Below are 20185 nucleotides of genomic sequence, written 5' to 3' on the forward strand. Positions count from 1 at the left end.
CACAAGTCACTAAGATTTGGGATATGCTTGTTATAGCATCATAACCTAGTAAAAACTGACTAAAAATATCTGAGTGGGTAAAGAACTTTTCAATTTATTTAGAGAACATAAAAGCAAAAAGGTTACAGATCTTTATTTTAGATTAATGACAATTTCCCATGAAATAAGCCATCTTTCACCCAACCCATTCTCTATGCTTATTGATAGATTGTTGGTAGTGAGCACAGGAGATACAGAGAAAGAACACAAACTGCCCAATATCAGGAATTACAGCCTAATAAAGTAGAGGGATGTGTCACTGATGTCTCTGTCCAATATCATGCCCATGGACGTGGGTCCAGAGAACAGGCCTCAAGGAAAAAGGAAGTTACAATGGTTGGAAGGCAGGGGACACTGAGGAAAAATTACTGCATGAGATAAAAGTAGGAGAGAATATTTTACATAGGAACAGAGGCTTTTTAAATCCATAGAGATGTTAAAGAACATAGTATGATTACAGAGCTAGAAACATCTGGTATTGCTGTAGTCCACTTCAGAAGCCATGGAAGAAGATACACCTATGGCAGACAGACCCTCCATCCCTGCCTTCTGGTGTTCTTGCCTTTGTGTACTCCTCTCTCTTTGGTACTGAGAAGGACCTACAGCTTACTTCTAACCAACATGAAGAGCACGTTGCCCCCATGATTTCATTCCAGTGCATAAGACCTCAGAATACTGCCCTGGAGTCTCTCTTCTCCTTGCTGGCTGAGAAAGCAAGCCACCAGGAAATAAGTGCAAGTCCATGGTCAGGGCACTGCAGAGGCCTCCGGGAACCAAGAGTGACCGCAGATCTGCCACACAAAGCAATAGATTCTGCTAACAATCCAAATGAACACAGAAGTGGGTTCTGCCCCCATCATCAGACCACATTCCAGGTTGATAATTTAACTACAGTTTGTTGAGGCCCAGAAGTAGAGAACCAAGACTCCTGACCCACAGAGACTGTGAGATAATAAATGTGAGTTGTGTTAAGTCACTAAGTTCATGGTAATTTGTTACACAGCAGTAGAAAACTAAAAGGCAGCTGGAGATGTGGAGAGAGGCTGTGCTAAGGAGCTCAGATTTTATTAAGTGGGCTGTGAGGAGCTCTCCATGAGGAACTCTCAACAAGGAAATGCCACAGGAGTAAGTTTTCAGAAGATTGCTCTGACAACAAGCAGGGGAGAGACTTCAAGGACAAGGCTGGAAGCCTCTCATCTTCCACTAAGCCAGGAATACAAATGAGCATTTGACCTCAGACCAAGAGAAATTGTGAAACATGTATTTATTGAACATCGACAGGAAGCTGTGGTCAGTGAAGAGGAAGACAGTAGGAATTACAGAGCATGGTCCCTGCCCTTAAAACACTTTGTCCAGTTGGGATGCAAGGCTCAAAGGCAGACAAAGGTCAGTTGATCGGTTTTGTTTCATTTGATCTTATTGACTAATAATTTGATAAGTGGATGGTACTTAAGAGAAGGGATGGATTAAAATTTCTTCCCCTGGGTAGGGCAAGGAGGACTCCTGTGAGGACAGAGGTTTAGGTTCATCTTGAAGGATGGGAGGATTTGGATGAGCAAAGGTAGAGGCAATGTCTTGGTGAGAAAAATACACAGAGAAAGCCGAGAGTTGGGAACTTTCAGAAGGAAACTTGGAAACGATTGAAATGAGACTGAGAAAACTCGAATTTTCCCCTTATTTGCCTCTAGTGCTGACCACATTTTGTAATTGGCTGAGGGCCACCCAAGAAGACTTTATGGAAGAGGTAAGTGAGATGGTTCTGACAGAGGGCAGGGCTTAGACCGGTGCCAAGGAGCAGGGAGAACCTTTCTGTGGGGAGCAGGAGGGAGTCAGAGCATGGCAGAGGAGCAGGGGTTTCAGGGACCCAGGGAAGACACATCTGTTAGAGAATATAAAGAAAAAGGGAAGAGAAAAGTCAGGCAGGACCAATGCTTTACTTCAAAGTCTGAAGATCAGTGTCCTTTTGAGCCCCTGTGTTCTGAGCACATTCTTGATGGGATCACTCCCTATTTATCTCTTTGTGTGACTTTCTATTTGGGATCAAATTGGTGCTCCCTCTCCTCATATACAGGGCACACCTGCTCATCTCTCTGCCCTCAACTCAGACCCCAAAGTCCCCAGCACTCCGGGCTCATCTCCTCAGAACACCCAGTTCTTTCTGTCCTCAAGTCCTCGGCACACATCAGGCTCAGGGGAACTCACTGAACTCACCCAGGTTCAGCGCCTCCTTTGCCACCAGGTGCTCTGGTGGCACCTGCCTGCTTTGTGGCACTTAGCACACTTGGGACCACAGCCTGGGTGATGAGTGGCTGAGTGTCTGAGTGTAACTAAAACACATAAGACCTCGTCAGAGTGGTCTACCAGCACACTGCCCAGGCCCAGCAGAGTGTTCGACTTGGAGCTGGCACTCAATAAACATGAGCCCAGTGAGTGGGAGGACCCATGGTTCCCCTGCCTGCTGGAGCGTAACCCCACGTAGAGGTCAAGGACGAAGCCTTGAAGCTACCTCTCACTCTGTGCTGGGTTCCGTTCCCAGAGCATGAGATGAAGCCACATCTCTATGGCTTGCTACTCACCCACTTGGGACAAAGGCACCACCAGAGACAAGTTGACACCACTAACTGGCAGTAAGTGGAATGCTTTTACAGCCAATCCTCAAAACAAGGCGAGGAGAATCACAGGATAACCAAACTGCAGCCACTTCTAGCAATTTATTACTCTCAAAAGAGCAGTGTTAGGAAAAAAAAAAAAAAAAAAAAAAGGATCTGGCTTGGCACCCCCTCCTTTCACCATGGCTACAGATGCTTTTACTGGCAAGTTCTCAGAACAAACTAACGGGTTTGTGTTTTTTAAATCACCATTGATAGATAAGAAACCAAGAGATTTTGATATGCCTAAGGTCACGTGGCAAATTAGCAGTGGAACTAAGGTTCAAACTCAAAACCACAGGAGAGTCAACATATTTATTGAACAAGCATTGTTCAGATGTGAGCTCTTGGGTTTCATCTGGTGACTTCATTCCAATTGTATGTAGACTGAGAGAAACCTCAGTCTGGCAGAGGGCTTAATAATTAGAATATAAGAGGATTTAGGACTCGCTGGGGTTGATGCCAGACTCAGTGCTGAGGACAGACAGTGAGTTAAGAGGAAATGAGTGCCTGAGAAAGGTGACCTTCTTCAGAGAGGGAAGTAGGGAAAGGACAGCATTAGAAGGATTCAGTCAGGATGTCGGGAGTCCCAGGAGGTCCCTGCACAGGGACAAGTAGATCAATGTTTGCTGCTTTTAGGAACTCAGAAGAACAGTTTTAAAAGTGGGGTGCGGTGGTGCTTGCCTATAATCCCAGCTACTGGGAGGCTGAGGCAGGAGGATCACGAGTTCAAGGCTAGCTTGAGCAAATCCGCAATACCCTCTCAAAATAAAAAATAAAAAGGAGTAGGGATGCAGCTCAGTGACAGAGTGCTTGCCTAGCATGCGAGATCCACGGTTCCATCCACAACACTGAGGAAACAAATGGGGCCGTAAGACTGGGTTTGAATCCTGGCTCTAGTACTTCCTATCTGGGTGACTTCAGGAAAGTGCCTTGATCTAGTTAACTAGTACCTTCCCCCATGAGATTTTTACACAAGTTAAAGGGTACAATCCAAATAAAGCAGGGATGGTCAGATTGAACCCACTCCATGTCTTTGTTAATGAAGCAGAAGTGGAACACAGAAATGCATTCGTCCTTCATGAGTACACTGTTTTCACGCTACCATGAGGAAGCTGGGTGGCTGCCACAGAGATCTTATGACCACCCAAGCTGAAAATATTTACTGTTTGTTTGGTGTAAAACATTTAGTACACATATCCTTTGAGTAAAATACAATCCATACATAGCCTCGTGTGCTCAATAAATACAGATGGTCCCCAATTTATAGTCTTTCGACTTTATGGTGGTGCAATAATGACACACATTCAATAGAAACTGTAGTTTGAATTCTGAATCCCCAGGCCAGGGATGTATGATGTGATGCTCTCCTTAGATGCTGTGCAGCCTCTGGGAGCTACAGCTCCCACTCAGCCCTGCCATCGCGACGGGAAGCAGGCTGTACTCCACAGAACAGCATTGCTCAGCTAGGATGCTTAGAACATTAGGTGCATTAAATGATCTTTAGCTTACGATACTTTCAACTTATTTCTTATCTGGATATAGTCCTATCATAAATCAAGAACATCTATATCATCTCTTATCAACTAACCCCTCTTCTCAGGCCACTGGAGGGTCAGAGACTGAGTGAGGTAAGAGAAAAGAAACAGCGTTCAAGAAAGAGGGTTTGGCAGGTGCCAAGCCAGGCTATCAGGAAACCTGATCCCAGAGGAGTGCATGTCCAGCTCAAATTCATGGAAATCTGCATGTCAGATCCCATGTCTTATGAGTTGAGCTGGATTCAGAACCAAAAGTGAGTAAGGAAGAATAAAAAGGTTACAGACAGTAACTTTCCTAATATGTGTTTATTTTCATATTAAGAAAATTCAGAAGGAGCAGTTTGGAGAAAAAAGTTTACAGAAAGGATGTCTATGACCCCTGGCTTGATAGCAAACCATTATCTCAATTAAGTTTGAGAACGGTCTAGTCTTTGCAGTCCATGATTTACATACCAGTAAAGTAGACTGAAAACGTTTTTGGAGCGGTTTTTAACCCAACAAATACAATCTAAAGTGTAAAGCATGGTAACAGGCACAGTTGGGTCAATGACTCCTTTGCACAATCAAATAACCATTTGGGTATGGTGAGAGAGGTAGTGGTTGAATATCAGTAGTTCCTGAGAAAGCATGCAGTTTTAATATAAAGCAGCAAAATGAAATCTTTTTAGAAGTTGGTTTTGTTGTGTTTTGCTTTTTGCTCACAGAGACAGCTAATACAGGGCTGGCAAATATTGATTATATACTTAGTGGTCACATGCCTTTCCACGCCTCTATCCACGGCAGATGTTACTCTTTGATCATGGTCCATTTTTCTCCAACTCCAGACTGCTTCAGAAGTCTCCGGAATCTCATGCTCTATGAATCTACTAGGTGGCATTCGAGATGAAATAAAATCGCCATCCCTAGATCTATGGAACACGGTGGATGTTTATTAAGTTTTAATTGAATGATGACTAAATAATTGAATTAATGAATGGATGAATAGGGAGGCGATTCAACAGTGAACTTTTCTGGATGCAGTAAATTGATTGTTTACTGTTTGCTTATTCAATAACTCTTACTTGCTTCAGTCGGGATCCCAGCAGGATATAGATAATGAGGGAAATAGATCTCCTCAAGTGGAGTCATTTTGTGAGTTTAATGAAGACATTATTACAAAGGACTGTGCAGTACCCTGGGACCAGAAATGGTCTAGCAGGAGCTGTGGCTTCAGTGGAGGGACCTGGGGGACTCGGAGGCTGATTTGCTGCACTGCCTTTGTTGACTGTGCCCAAAGGGAAGCAGAGGGCAGGGAAGCCCGTGGACACAGTTCACACAAGCCAGCTCAGGGAGCAGCACAGGGTGGGCAGGGGCAGGGGTGGATTTGGAGGGGCAAAAGAAGATGCCCAATGGTGTCGTGTGAGACCTGCTCTAGATACAAAGGCATAGCAGTGAGCAAAACAAGGTCCACACTCATAGGATGCTTGCAGTCTAACAGGGGAAAGAGAAACACTGAACTGATTACTATGTTAAAATAAGATGATTTCCAGCGTGCTACAGTGACGCGACCACTGCCATGTTTACAGCAGCTCAATTCACAATAGCTAAACTATGGAACCAACCTAGGTGCCCTTCAACAGCTGGATGGATAAAGAAACTGTGGTATTTACACACAATGGAATATTACTCAGCCTTAAAGAATGACATTATAGCATTTGCAGGTAAATAAATGGATGGAACTAGAGAATATTATGCTAAGTGAAATAAGCCAATCCCAAAGAACCAAAGACTGAATATTTTCTCTGATATGTAGATGCCAATTCACAATAAGGGGGAAGGAGAATATAAGTACTTTGAACTAGACAGAGGGGAGTGAAGGAAGGAGAGGGGGCATGGGAGTAGGAATAATAGTAGAAATGAATCAGACATTATTACCCTATATGCATATATGATTACATGACCTGTGTAACTCTGTCATGTATAACCAGATGAATGAGAAGTTATGCCCCATTTATGTATGATATGCCAACGCATTCTACTGTCATATACAACTAATTAGAACAAATAAATAAATATATATATATACATATATATACATGTAGTCCTTAAAAAAAAAAAAGTTTCACACATACCAAAGCTGGTGGTATTTGTTTCTGTTGTCTTTTCCTAAATTAAAAAATGAACCATCACTGACAGATAATACCAGTGCCCGGAGAAAATACTCTGCCTAATCAACTGTTTATTCTTTAAAAAGAAACTAGGCTCTATTTTCCTATCATCTTTTTATCACATGCTTGTTCCCAAAGTCAGTCTCTCTTTGATAGTTGGAGAAAACAGATTTTTGGTTTTGGAATGGGAGACTTGTTTAATCCTGGTTTCTGCAATCTTGGTAAATCAGGGAGAAAGATATATCCAGTGGGCAACACAAGAATGTTTTATTTGTGTAAGAAAAAGAAAATAGATTTTTTTTTTTTTTTTCTGAGTTGCAGGAAGAGAGTCTTGACAATACTTTGGTGTTTAAGAGCCGTCATCTCAAGAAACGTTTTATTTTCAATCTGTTCTGGATTCTATCCAATGAAGACCACGACATTTCTATTCACCAATAATCTTTTCAAGGCTTTTCCCTGTGGAATATACCTTAAAGATTGTAAAAAGAAAGCATACTCTGGCCAGAGGCTTTGAAGATTCTCTTAAGGGGACCAGAGGGAAGGGTTGGCAAGTAGTTGGCAGGAGTGCGGGGGTGGGATGGGGAGAGATTCTCTTTTTATTCTTTTTATTCTGGAGTGTTTATTACCAGGACACCAAGTCCTGATCCCAGAATCGGCAAAGCTCTGTCTTAAGTTAGGAAAATGGAGAAGGTCTGGCTAGACTTCAGATAAACATACAAGCAAATTCACACTGTGATAGGTTCACAATATTAAATTAAGTATTCGGCAATCAAAAATCTTAAAACACATTCCAGAACAATGAAGAGAGAGAGAAGAGAGAGGAGAGAAATAAAGATCCCAAACCAGCTGAGCCAGTATTTAAAGCCTTTTTAATTTCACAGAACCCATTTTTTATGGTATCCAGGATCTGCTGCTGGCTTTTCCAGCGGTCACATGATCTCTTGTCCAGATGTGAGGGTGCATATCTGGGACCGGACCAGCCAAAACCGCAGCACTTTCCTTCAGCTCGTAGCTTGTTACTGTAACTCAGCCGTACTCCTCTCGGCTGCAGAAGCCCCACATTAATATGTGGTACAACAACAATAACACAGGAGGGGATAAAGTTAACCAAAACATTCACAGGAATCTGGAAAAGAGGAGAGGCCAGGGCGGGGCCAGAGGGGAGCCAGGGAAAGCCAGCTCAGATAGGTTTATTTGTCAGCTCCACACAAGGCTGGCAATGAAACCCCAAGTGTGTGGTGGTCTGAAGACTTCCCTTTTTCTCACCTACTGTAAACAGCTTTTACCGAGGACAAGACTTCCTGGAGCTTTCTTCAGGAAATTAGCAAATGCCTCTGTTTGGAACGTCAGGTTGCAGGAACCCACAGCAAGGCCAGAAAGTGCCTCAAGAACCACAGAGTGCAGGGCTTCTCCTTCAAAGAAATTTCTGGAAGCCCAGACCTTGACCACAGAGGGGGCAAGAAGGGGGGCAGCTGTGAGGAGGCAACCGCCTGCCTGCCTGCCTGCCTTTGCGCCTTTGCCAGTGACTTTTGGGGGACTAACCCGTCAAGCAGCCCAGACAGCTCCTGGCAATCAATTAAATTCATTAAGTCTCGGTTTCTTCATGTGTGAAGTGGAGACAATAATAGGACCTGCCTGAAGGAGATGCGCCAGGATTTGAGGGAAAGCACCCCGCGTAGAGAGTGCTTTCATTTATCCTGAATCCACAAACATTGACTGAGCACCTACTATGCACCATCTCTTTTAGAGGCTTGGCAGACCTCTGTGAACAAAACAAAGATCCAGACCGACCGCAGGTCCTGGGTATGAACAGGGGAAAGTAACAGTAAATAGACAAGCGAATTGCCGTCCGCGAAGGAGACACGTGCTATGGCAGAAAGGAAAGTCTGCTGGGGGAACCAGGGCCACGTGGGGAGCATGTGTCCTTTAATAAAGTGATAAGAACAGGCTCTGTTGGGAAGGTGACTTTAAAACTAATTAAATAAATGAATTATCTCTAATCTTGCCTTGATTCTCAAAGGACGTCTCTCCACCCAGCTGGTTCTTTCACCCTATTTCTAGTCCTAGGTGTTGAGAACAAGTGACTTCATATGACAGAATGGATGTGAGTGGCCAGATAGTTCGGACTGAGACCCCACCGCCTGTAGGGCCAACCTGGGATCAAGTCACCCCTCTGAAGCACACGCCATTGGCTGGCTCCGGCTGGCCTGTTTTCTCTCACGGTTAAAGCAGAGTGGTTAAGACAGTTGGAGCCCCAGGTCCCCTGCAGGCCATCATGACTCTCCACTAAAGGGGCATGAGAGGTGGAAGCCCAAGATACATTGACAGGCAACCGCGTACTCTCTCTGCCTTACGCACCCACTTGCAGACCCCCCAGAGCAGATGCCCGAAGAGAATCCTCGTCCAGGCCCTTGCCCCACCTGGTCTACATTCAGGACACTCTTCCCTCTTCCTCTGAGTGTCAATCCTTCCAAATCCTCGGAGCTCTGCTCGGTTTGACTTCAGCTCCAGTGGTGAGAGGGGAGATTTATTTCCACAAGTTTCTGTGGAGAGCGCCTCACAGAAGACGCATTGTTCCAAGAGAGATTTTCACCAGGGCTGTGGAAAAGGCAAGAAATCTCCTCCCCAGAAATAATGTCACATTTCTTTGAAGTCATTGACCCTGAGAAAGGAATAAAGAGAAACCAGCCATCATTTCATTAAGTGGAGTGCAGGTATCTGTTTTATGTGTAAATTTAATGTGGGAATGTGAAGGGATGCATGCACACGGTAAGTCGTATTATCCCCGGGTCAGAGGGCGATTAAGCAGGATTTCTCTTCTCCCGCTAAAGCACTGCGAATTGTGCCTGCAGGAAGTACGTCCTCAGTCACAGCCCAGGGGAAACACCTTCAGGCTGCAGTCCAGCCAGTCTGCCCAAATGCTGCAGATGGTCCCTGACAATGTCCAGCTCAATTCACAGCCTAAAGTATGATTGAGTTCGTTTAAAAACATTTTATCTAGTTTAAGACAAATTTACAAGCAAAGAAGTTCATAAAGGACCCTGACTGAGCTTTAGCAGTGGTTTCATTCTCCAGCAGCTTGTTGGAACCTTCTGGAACACAGTATTTTTAACTCATACCTATAGAGTCTTTGTCATCATGTATTCCAGCATTTACTCTGCCGAGTTAATTTTTATGGCAGCAAGAAATAGTCTGTTAAAATAACGAAAATGTGTGGCAAGAAGGCTCATGTATAATTTCCCCCTGATAATAATCTAAAGTATAAATTACTTTCCTCTCCACCCTATAGGCATACTCTGATATTTTTAATTGAGCCTTTGATTCTTCTTGCTATAAGAATGTGATGTAGTTGAAAGAATTGTGGTCTGGGAATCAGGAAATGTGGTCATCTCTGGCTCTGACACCAACTCACTTTCAGGTGAGTTGCTTATCTTTCTGGCCTCAGCTTGCTCTTCCATGAAAGGGCAGATTGTTCCAGGAAATCCTGAAAATTCCCTCCTTAGAAAGAGAGCATTAAGCTGAGCATAGTGGCACACACCTATAATCCCAGTGGCTCAGGAGGCTGAGGCAGGAGGATCTTGAGTTCAAAGCCAGCCTCAGCAAAAGTGAGGAGCTAAGCGACTAATTCAGTGAGACCCTCTCTAAATAAAATACAAAATAGAGCTGGGAATGTGGTTCAGTGATCAAGTGCCCCAAGTTCAATCCCCAGTACCCACCCCCAAAACAGAAAGAAAGCATTAAATTATGAGTGTGGACTTCAGTTATCAGAGAGATCAGCGTTTGAGTCACAGCTCAGTCACTTCTAAGCAGTTGACCCTGGGCTTGTGTCTGTTTCAGAACAGTCATTGGTGACATTTATTGGGTAAATGAAATAACATGTGGCAGGGACACACATTTGCAGAACAGACATGATCAACTATTCATTTTCATTCCGTTTGGTTCCCTTTCTCCCCTCAGGCCCCTGAGTTGACAGAGGACTTGAATAAGGTACAAATTGGTTCAGAAATCCATCCATGAGGAATTTCTACCCATTTGAAAATGATTCTGTTCGGCCCGTGTGGCCCGAAAGACAGTGTTGGCCATGTGGTCATGAGGCCTTCTACTCTCCATTCTCTTTCAGGAGTCGATGAGACACTTTTGACCCCCCAGTAGTGGTCATTCGGGGCCACTGGGCAGAACATTTTGGAAGCCTCCACCATTGGAGACTTCTGAGCCACATTCCACGGTCACTCGCTGGCGTCTCCAGTGTCAGATGAACCATACTTGTCCTTGAATCACATGAGGTTAGGACCTCTGCTGGTCTGTCTTTGGATAAATCTGATGTTCTAGTCTTTTCAAGGGAGGGAAGAGAGTCTTGAGAAAAGGTAGGAAGGAAAGTTGACATTTTCTTTCCCTCCCCCTAATGGAATAATCCTTTCGATCAGCCCAACATGTCAAACCCAGGGATCAATAAGCCTCCCATGATTCCTTGCGGTTCTCAGGCAGTCTATGACTATAGAATACAAGTTTAGTGTGTTGATGGTTTTGTGAGCCTGGCCATTGGAAAAATATCTAAATCTGCCTTGTTCCCTGAATGAATATGATATGGGGTGTGGAGGTGGAAGGGAGAAGAGAAAAATGAACTGGAGCTGTGTGAAACTTAACGGTTTCAGTTCACAGGGCTTTGAGTTGACTTATTTCAGTTTCGGTTCATACAGGTTTCCCTCGTTTGGAGAGAAGCTTTGACTTTCAGGTTGAAAGAAGCCAAACGGAGCTGAAACCACATTATTTGACGTACTTTCATGTTGAGTCAAGGAGAAGAAAGAGGTGGAAGGGCTGCCCCAGCCTCATTCCAATTTCTTCTACAAAAACTCATACCTGATCCACCTCCAGAGTTCTCCTGCTCAACTTTCCTCCCAGCTAGATTCCAGTTGAAGTGTGAATGCAAACTGCCCATATGTAACTTATACCAGGGGCCCCCTCCCTGAGCCCAGGCCTGGCCTGGAGGGAGCAGTGCCAGTCAGGAGGCAGGAGTAGGGCCCACCCTAAAAACTCATCAGCCACCGAATTTTGCCCTATTGACTTTCTGAAATTCCCCTTGGGGCCAGGGAGGGTGATCAGCAGAGAATCTGGGGTCCAACCCACCTCCACAACTTGTGATCAGTAGGATCTTGGGGTAATCTAATCACCACCCTCTTGATGCAGACGTCAATGGTTATTTTTAAATTCCTAACATTTGTCTTACTACCCAGAATCACATTATTTGTAACATTTTGGTCAATCAACATGTTTAGTAAAGATGCATTCATCTGTTGCTAACTCAGGCCCCATGAAAGTGCTAAGGAGTTTTTGGAGGAGTTAATAAAGGAGTGGATAAGTAGAGTTTAGGAGAATAAAAGGCTACTAAGCACTTTAGGTGGACAAGGATGAGCAACATACGAAGTAGGCAGACCCCTGAACTTGGGGCCACAGGAGGAAAGAGATTTATGGAGTGGAACTGGAGAGTGTGGAAATCAACCCCACCTATTCCAGACTTTGGCTGCATACAGGAGATGCCCTCACAGGCATGTGCTCAGCTCCTCTGGAAATGAAAGGCCCCTCACGAGTGGGCATGGCCACAGCTGGCCTTCTCAGTTCCGCCCTTTCAGACCAAGGCCAGCTTTCAGTCCAGGTCACATCCTGTCCTCTGTGAGGTCTCGCCTGAGGAAAAGGTTGACCAGCTCCCCAACCCCATGTTGCATACATTTCCAAATAGAAGAAGAGAGGGAAAGGAGACAGAGAGGGGGAAATACAGAGATAATCCTCCATGGAGGAAGAATAACTGCTTCCAAGGTTGCTTTGATTTCCAAAAATTAATTAGCATGAATCCTGACAAATTCCTGCAGCAGGTGGAACTGCTTTAGATAGAGATCACTCATTGGAAAGAGAAGGAGAAATCAGATTGGATCCTGAATAAGAGGAGGATCTCTAATGAATACAGATAGGCCCCAGTCGATGAGAATGTGGTTTGCCGGACGTTTTAAATGAACGAAAGTCCACATTTCGTGGACAGAAGAGCCTTCATGAGATCCTATCAGGATGGATGTTTGGGGAGGTTTAGTATTGCTTTTCTCTACAAGTAGATACAGTTAAAATGTCCAAGTTCTGACCTGGGCTCAGTATTGAATCAAGCCAATCTTTTCACAGCCTAACCTTCAAGAGCTGATTCCACAAGCCACATGTGATACAGCTCTTTACAGTCATGCTTCAGACTATTGCTGAGTCCACCCAAGGACTGAGTGACAAAAGTATCCACCCCCTCTGTGCTGGTGGGACTTGACACTGCAAAGTCTGCTAGACTACGGCTCAGCTGGCAAGGGAAGAAGGAAGTAATTCTAATAAATGCATTCTACTATCATGTAAAACTAATTAGAACAAATAAAATAAAATAAAAAGAAAGAAAAACCCTGAGGTTCCAATCCAAACTCAGCCTGAACCCAAAGACCTCCCTGAGCAAAGCAAAGGTGCAGGATCACCTTCCTCCAAACTCCACAAACCCCTGCAGCAGCAAGTACTGACTGTCCCCTACGCCTATTCTCTCCATGTAAGATCCATGTGGTTTTGTGGGGCACCTGGATACAGGCTAAGAATTGCATCTCCTGAGCTGGGACTGGGGCTCAGGGGCAGAGCACCTGCCTAGCATGTGTAAGGAACTTGTTTGATCCTCAGTACCACATAAAAATAAACAAACAAAATAAAGTCATTCTTTTCATTTACAAGTACAAAAAATATATATATTTTTTTAATTGGGTCTAGGGTTGTGGCTCAGTGGTAGAGCACTCACCTAGCATGTGTGAGGCACTGGGTTCCATTCTCAGCACCACATATAAATAAATAAAGTAGAGGTATTGTGTCAATCTGCAACTAAAAAGTATTAAAAAAAAAAAAAACAAAAATAATTGCATTTCCTAATTTCCTTTGCAGTCTAGAGTGACCACGTGACTCAGTCCTCGTGTTTGGGATGAAAGCAGTGTCTGCAACTTCTGGGAAGTGGTTTGAAAGCAAGGTTGTGCCCTTTTCCCAGCCTGGGTCCTTCCCACTGGCTCTAATGTAGATACAGTGGCTGGAGCTCCAGCAGCTGTGGGACGATGGCTGCGTAACACGTAGCAGAGGATTAAGATCCGGATGCCATGGAGTGCCTTGGTGGCCATGGTTTGACTACCTGCAAATTTCTTGATCACAAGGTGGAAATAAACTCCCATCACATGTATGCAGTTGCTCATAGTCCTGCGGAATTGTAACTGACACTTCTCCCTTACAGGTTGCATGTTTTCACACTTATTTCCTCTTCTAATTATTCTAATTTTTTCTATTTCAATAACTGCAATTATTTAGTTCATCAAAATTAAGATACAGAGCGCATTTATAGAGCACTAATGTGTCAGGCACACATCTATATACTTTATGTGAATTTGTCACAACTTATGAAGTAGACTCTTTCTACTCAAGAATATTTATTAAAAGAAAGTTTGAAACAGTCAAAGTTAGGAAGAAATCTATATTGATAGGAAACCGACTAAATAACCGTGTGTGTGTTGATATAAAAAGAACTATGAAGCTCTATAGGCTGTGTATTTTGGAAGTAAGGTTAAGTTTTAAAAAAATCAAAGTGTGCTTTTGAAAATCAGGAAACTGAGATGGGGAATGCTTCAAGACCTTGCTCAAGACTACATTTCTTATAAATGGTTTGCTGCCTGAATCTTGTTCACCTGATTTCGACTGTGGAAAGTGGTAGAGGGGGATGGTTGGCTGGGATTTTCAGCCACCGACTGAGGGTCACAGTGACAAAGGGTGATTCCTGAGATCCACTCTAGCTCTCAAAGTTCCATCACTCCATGGACAGGAGACATTAAAGGCCCCAGGTAACCAGTGAAGATTCACCTGTGTGAATGACGCTTCTCTTCCTGAGGGAGAGAGTGAAGTGGAACCTTTAAGTATATTTTTATTGCCTTTGTTCTGATGATTCTAGATTCATCAGAAAACTCAGTCACAATTTGCATTTCCCCAAATTTCTTGTTCCTCCAGCCTCCTCTACCTCTACTCAGGATTTATTCAGTCCAGATCAAACTAAATCCTTTCCATGTTCAAGTCCCTGGGCTACATGGCCAGGGATATTTAAAAATAAAATTAAATAAAAACACAAAATAAAGAACACAAAATTATCCAAAACCTCCAAAGACCATAAGCTCTCAACATAAAAGAATCCTGTGGAAGAGTCTTAGACTTGAAAGCAGAAGACCTTGGCTTAAGTCCTGGACATTAGGAAAGTCACTTCTCTCTGAGTATCAGTTTCCTCATATTCCAGTTGGGATTGATAAGACTTGGCTCAAAAAGTTGGCATGAAGATTAAGTAGCAAGAGTAAAACACATTGTAAATCAAAAAGCACTATAAACGTATAATTCCTAACCGCCCTTTCCGATCATTGTCCCTCCTTCTCGTGAATTCTCTTTATCATTTGTCCCTCATTACAACCCCATGGGGTATGTAACGTGGATATTATCCTCATTTGACAGAGGAGGAAATTGAGAATTAGAAAGGAAGAAACTTGGCCAACTTCACACTTATTACACAGCAGCTTCTCTAGAAGAGCCCCAGCGTTGAATCCCATCTGTGCCGTCTGTGAAGCAACCGGCAGGGAACCTGGCTGAGTACTGAAGCTAGACTGCCTGGGTGTGACTCCCAGATCTGCCACTGTAGCCTGTGCAACTTTAGGAGATAGCTTAACCTCTCTGTGCCTTAACTCTATCATCTGTAAAAGGGGATGTATTAAGGTCAGAGACTGATGAAGTCTGAATGGTTCTGTGCAATATTTTATTCATGCTTTAGAAGTTTTATTTCCAGATCTCCCCCACTTGAAGCTGGCACCTTTCCTAAACGACAGCACTCTGCTTGGTTCAAAGGGGCAATGGATTCTGTCCCCTTTGGCTCAATCTTCCTTCTGTTCTAGAGTGTCTAGTGTCCATACTTTTCATCCTAGTCCAAACCCATGGAAGAAGCAGGAGGTCACAAAAAGCACACTGTTTTCCTCAGTTGGGAGCCAGAACCCTTGGCTGTGAGCTCACCCTGGGCAGAGAATTTCCATCTCTGAACAAGAAAGGGTAGAATCTGCTGAGCACCAGGCTATGGGGGAAGAGGGGACCCAGCTCTGGCCGTCCAGGCTGCACTGGCACTGCGTAAACACTCCCGGGCTGTGCACAGACTCCTACGACCACGCTCGTGTACGCATGTACATTGGGACGAAGCGGATGAATTGGCTCAATTGACTAACACTGTTGTTTAGTTTGGAGCCATGCACACCCCACTGCAAAGCGAAATGACTGTCTTAGAAAGCGCTTGTGTATTTAGGAACATTGCATGCATTTTAACCAGAGATTTCCTCTGCGTGTTTATTTCCAATAGTGTAAGAGCCAATGGGTGGCAAGTGTGCTGCATCTCATCTGTGGTTGCTGGGGCAAGATGAGGGGCACCCCTGAAGACACAGGATGGCTGATGACAAGACTGAAGTGAAAGTCAGTGGGGTTCCTCTGTTCCCTAGGGCTGGGGAGAAGAAGGGGCCAGTTTTGTGGAGGGCATGGAAAATCTGAAGCACAGGGTGCTTTCTGAGCATATATTTCATCCAAGCCATCAATGTAATGCTTCCTGTTTGAATATTGCTTTCTGCACTCATTCTGTCACTCACTAGGCAACAGGGAGGCTCTGGTTACATCTTGGGGCTTGCACAGATGACCCTATGCTCGGGTAGGCTGCCCGGCTCCACAGTGGCAGGGGCTCGCCCTTGTGGAACTGACACCCTGCTCCAGACATGTGATCTTGGACAGGTGACTTAGCCTCTCTATTCTTCTCTTTCCCTGTGTTCCTAGTCATGGGATGGTGAGGATGAAATGAGTTCATGCAGGACAAGAACTCAGACTAGTACCCAGCCTGTGGCAAGCACTCAATAAATATTAATGGCCACAATGACAAAGTTGGTGATATCAATGATGAGGATCTGATGAAGATGCTTTGCTCTCTTCCTTCTAGACCACTAACAATAATAGATTGCTATCACATAAGGCCCATTATGTGCCAAGAAGCCACTCTGGTGAAGGGCACTTTGTGTACATTATGTCAAATCTTTACGATGCTTGGTTGGAAAAGTCAAAGCTCAGGGAGGTTAAATAACTGGCCTAAGGTCACAGCTCTCTGTCCCTGTTCAGTACACACCTTTTCTATCGTACCCCACAAACATAGCCACCTCATCTCTAAGTTGGTGGAACCACATTAAGTGCCTACTGGGAAAGGTGGCATGTGATAGAAACAGCTGAACATACAAACAGAAGCCTCAATATTTGCTTCTTTTTTTTTAATTTATTTTTATTGTAAATAAATGGGATACATGTTGTTTCTGTTTGTACATGGAGTAACAGCATACCATTTGCATAATCATACATTCACATAGGGTAATGAGGTTTGATTCATTCTGTTATTTTTTCCTTCCCCCCCACCCCTCGCACCCCTCTTTTCCCTCTATACAGTCCCTCCCTCCTCCATTCTTGCCCCCCTTCCACCCCTCATTATGTGTCATCATCCGCTTATCAGCGAGATCATTCGTCCTTTGGATTTTTGAGATTGGCTCGTCTCACTTAGCATAATATTCTCCAATTTTATCCATTCGCCTGCAAATGCCATAATTTTATTATTCTTTATAGCTGAGTAATATTCCATTGTATATATATGCCACAGTTTCTTTATCCATTCATCAATTGAAAGACATCTAGGTTGGTTCCACAATCTGGCTATTGTGAATTGAGCAGCTATGAACATTGATGTGGCTGTATCTCTGTAGTATGCTGATTTTAAGTCCTTTGGGTATAGGCCGAGGAGTGGGATAGCTGGGTCAAATGATGGGTCCATTCCAAGTTTTCTAAGGAATCTCCACACTGCTTTCCAGAGTGGCTGCACTAATTTGCAGCCCCACCAGCAATGTATGAGTGTACCTTTTCCCCACATCCTCTCCAACACCTATTGTTGCTTGTATTCTTGATAATCGCCATTCTGATTGGGGTGAGATGGAATCTTAGTGTAGTTTTGATTTGCATTTCTCTTATTACTAAAGATGTTGAACATTTTTTCATATGTTTGTTGATTGATTGTAGATCTTCTTCTGTGAAGTGTCTGTTCATATCCTTAGCCCATTTGTTGATTGGGTTATTTGTATTCTTGGTGTAGAGTTTTTTGAGTTCTTTATATATTCTGGAAATTAGTGCTCTATCTGAAGTATGAGTGGCAAAGATTTTCTCCCACTCTGTAGGCTCTCTCTTCGCATTGCTGATAGTTTCCTTTGCTGAGAGAAAGCTATTTAGTTTGAATCTATCCCAGTTATTGATTCTTGCTTTTATTTCTTGTGCTATGGGAGTCCTGTTAAGGAAGTCTGATCCTAAGCCAACAAGTTGAAGATTTGGATCTACCTTTTCTTCTATAAGGTGCAGGATCTCTAGAATGATTTCAAGGTCCTTGATCCATTGTGAGTTGAGTTTTGTGCAGGGTGAGAGATAGGGGTTTAGTTTCATTCTGTTGCATATGGATTTCCAGTTTTCCCAGCACCATTTGTTGAAGAGGCTATCTTTTCTCCATTGCATATTTTTGGCACCTTTGTCTAGTATTAGAGAATTGTATTTATTTGGGTTTGTGTCCGTGTCCTCTATTCTGTACCATTGATCTACCTGTCTATTTTGGTGCCAATACCATGCTGTTTTTGTTACTATTGCTTTGTAGTATAGTTGAAGTTCTGGTATTGTGATACCCCCTGTTTCATTCTTCCTGCTAAGGATTGCTTTAGCTATTCTGGGTGATGTTTGCTTCTTGGTGGTTTGTCCTTCCTTTCTACATTTTAGTTCACTTTTATCTTTGCTTTTACACCACCTCCTAACAGCTCATGTTTCCAAGTGTCCTGTTTATGATCTCTCTCCTTAGGAAAGTACTTCGTGATGCTTAGAAGATTTAGAAGTTTTTCTGAGATTCCAGGATATTTCATTAAGAGTTTGGAACTCCTAGGTCAAGTGGACAAACTGGAGACCAAAAATGACAATGACACATGATCCATTGCAGTGGCCTGTAGGAACTGAGCCCCTGACTGTGACAGGCACAGTTTTGCCTGCGGGGACAAAGCGCCCCACTCTCCCAATCCTTAAAAGACATGATCTTGCCCCTATTTCATGGAAGCTACATCCTTTATGGGGAAACCATGTTTCAAAGCACCCACACTTTCAGTAGGGCCTGGAGCTAAGAATCTCTGAATTGAGCTCCATTTAGGAAAGACCAGGAGGGAAGGCCCAAGTCAAGTCTTGGTTCTTCCTTCCTCAGAGAGTGGGCGTGGCACCTGAGGAAGGGCCACGGCACGGAAAGCCTGCTTACCAGGCTACTTGTGAGCCCCTGACTGACCTGGGACATGAACTCCCTGGGCTTCTAGAAGGATAGTGTTATGGTTTGGCTCTGCAATGCCCCTCAAAGGCTTGTGTGCTGAAGGCTTGGTCCCCAGTGCAGGAATATTCAAAGATGGGAGTTTGGGGAAGTGATGAATCATGAGGACTCTGACCTCATCAGTGGATTCATCCACAGCGGAAAGGACTATGGCAGAAAGGGTGGATACTGTAGGAGATGAGGCCTAGCTTGAAGGGAGTGAGTCGTTGGGAGTGTGCCTTTGGGGACTATATCTCATCAATTCTTCCTTTCTCTCTCTTTCTCTCTCTCTCTCTCTCTCTCTCTCTCTCTCTCTCTCTCTCTCTCTCTCTGCCTCCCTCTCTCTCTCTCTCTCTCTCTGATTCCCTGCAGCCCTGAGGTGAGCCATTCTGCTCTGCCACAGGCTTCCCGCCATGATGTGCTGCCTCACCACAACTCTGCAACAATAGGACCAAGTGACTATGGACTGAAACCTCTGAAACCAAGAACCGAAATAACTCTTTCCTCTTATTGGTTGACTTTCTCAGGTATTTTGTCACAACAACAAAATCTGACTAACACAGATAGACCAGCTCTTTGTGGGGTTCTGAGTTCCAGCCCCACTGGTTGTCACTAGGAAGAAAGTGTTGCCACCATGCAATTGGCCAGTAAGTTTTCCTCTCATGAATACAGACAGCCTCCTCCCTCAGCCACCAGCAGGATGAGCCTGACTCCTCCAGGAGTTCACCTCTGTCTCAGCTTTTACTGTCATCTCAACCCACATCCAATACTCCTCCTCTCAAGGCTCTTTCTGAACCTGGAATTTTCTCCTTCTTCCTTCCGTTTCAGGGATGAAGACTCTGATGGCCCTTGAGTGACAATACTTCTTGGGTAAATCTTTCCCCACTCTGGAATGTTGCTTCTCTTCTCTCCACATGCCTACCCTCTCCCCCAGTCCCACCCTGGTACCTAGAAAAGACCTCCAAGGTGGAAGTTGCATAGCCCAAACCAAGACACAAACAGTCACAGGGGACCTTTGACACAGCCACAGTGGCCAACCAGAGGAAGCAGTGAGGACTTGGGGCACGAATGGAACAGAGCCCGCATTTGCGCAAGGACAGAGGAGGTCTGAAGAGACTTCCATGATGGAGGGCCACCTGAGCTTGGTCACAAAGATGCACAGGATTTTTGACAGGCCCACCTGAGTGGAAAAGGGAATGCCCTGCTGAGAAAACCTAAACCATTGTGACATCTGAAAAGGCCCTGGGAACACTGGACTAGCCTGGCAATGGTGAGACAAACCCAGATGTGCCTTATGGTTGTGACAGCTTCCCAGGTCACCTGGAATCTTACAAACACAAGGGGCTTGAAGGCAAA

This window comes from Sciurus vulgaris, assembly GCF_902686455.1.
Source record: "Sciurus vulgaris genome assembly, chromosome: 7".
Classification (NCBI taxonomy): Eukaryota; Metazoa; Chordata; class Mammalia; order Rodentia; family Sciuridae; genus Sciurus; species Sciurus vulgaris.